Here is a 1,994-nt window from a genome sequence, read left to right as displayed (position 1 = left end):
TCCTACTGCCATCTCATGCTTTCCATCTCTTTGTTTGTGTCTGTATTTTGTGTACTTTTCTCAGGTCTATCTTTTTGTTTATGGATGCTAACTTTAGCTGTATTTAATCTCCTACTTACCCATCATTAGCTTTCTATTTCTGAGATGTTCACAATCTTTTACTTTATTTTTTTTCCTGGTACACAACATATTGATTCAATGATTACAAACCCTTCACTTTAATAATGGGGGACCTGAGGCACAGAGGTGTTAGCCAACAATGTATAATATAGTCCTGTGAGTTGGAGAAAAAGTTGAAACTTGAATCTAGGTTCAAAGTATGTAGAAATGATATTTGGACCAAAAATTTTTTAAACCTCTCTAGAGATCCCTCGTGTGGAAGGCTAGGGTCTAGTTTCTGACCAGTGTGAAGAAACACAATGTGAAAGTGACTAGTCAATCACTAAAGTTTTTATTATATTGCATCAATCTGCCCTACTATTATTTGCTGTTTTCTGAGTTTAGAGTTCCACATTTAAGCTACAATCAACTCAGGGAGATAATCACCATTATTATGTGATTTTACAGATGAACACAATGAGGATTAGAGAAGTGAAGTTGATATAGCTGTTGCCTCTAACAGCTAAGTCAGCAGTGCCATGAGGATGAACCCAGGCTATTGGCTCCAGAGCCCAATGCCTTCCTGCTACTTTCCTCTGCCATCTTCCCTCTCCTGTGGTCTCTGGGCTGAAGGCAGGGTCAGTGCCACAGAAGCTGCAAATAGCTTGACCACATTCACTACCCAGTTCCATCAAATAACTATACTTGATTCCTTGCAGATTCATACTTGCCAATTCACCTGCTCCCTAAAATGTATTTTAATCAGTGTCCAAGGTGCTTCCTCAATCATCACTGGACATGTATGTATGCATAGGGCAGAAAATGTGGGTGGTGGGATGTGTATGTTCCTAGGTGAGGTGGAACAAGACGACGTTCTGCCTTCCTGTTTCAGCTCCTCCCATAAACAAATGCCCTTCTTGCAGTAATTTTAGTGCCATGTTATTCATATCTTTGTGTTTCTTGTTGGTGATTTCTTTATTTAAAATGGTCCAAGCATAGTACTGAAGTGCTGGCTAGGGCTCCTGAGCACAAGAAAAGGATATATTAGATGAGCTTTGTTCAGGCATAAGTTCTAGTGCTGTTGGTCATGAGTTCAATGTTAATGAATCAACAATGTACATTAAATAAGATGTCTTTAAGCAGAAACCCACATAAAACAAAGTTATGTATTGACCAATTGATAAAATGTGACCGGAGGCTCACAGTAACTGAACTCTGTATTCCCTCAGGGGGCAATGATTCCGTATTCGCTAATTCAGTGTTCCTGGCAACTGTAGAATGTAATAACAATGATTAAGAAGAATCAGCTGTATTTCATGCTGCCTCATAACCTGCCTACTTAGGTTTTTAAGTTAAAACGGCAGTAGTACCTTGGGAGAGCCACACGGATAAAGCCATTTCATCTCTAATCACTGTTTCATTTGATGTAGAGCTGATTTACGATGTTGTGTTAATTACTGCTGTACAGCAAAGTGATTTAGATATAAATCCATTCCTTTGGCATCTCCTACTATTGTGTGGCTTAGCCACTGGGAGCCCTACTCAGCCAACCTGCTGGGACCTACAGGCAGTGCCCTCTGCTCCTGCTTTATCCTCCACAGAGGGGAGCCTGGCTAATCAGGAAAGAAACTCCCTCAAAAGGTAAACAGTGAGTAGAGTGTACATATGGTGGAAGACAAATGGCTCTTGGTACCATGTTGTGGAAATTTTCTCACTCGGGAAGATAAAGGCGCGGGGCAAGCCCAGGTGGCACTGTTGAGTCCCCGCCTCCTTACATGGTCCACAGTGACGTGTGTGCCAGCCTCTCTAAGAAAGCTCCATCCTAACACTCAGCACCCTCAGAACTTGACTGTCTGCCTGTCGAGTGGTACTCTGTGTCAGCTCTGCACACCACC

Source organism: Bos indicus x Bos taurus, chromosome 1, assembly GCF_003369695.1.
Source record: "Bos indicus x Bos taurus breed Angus x Brahman F1 hybrid chromosome 1, Bos_hybrid_MaternalHap_v2.0, whole genome shotgun sequence".
NCBI classification, from domain to species: domain Eukaryota; kingdom Metazoa; phylum Chordata; class Mammalia; order Artiodactyla; family Bovidae; genus Bos; species Bos indicus x Bos taurus.
Note: the sequence above shows the minus strand (reverse complement) of the source record.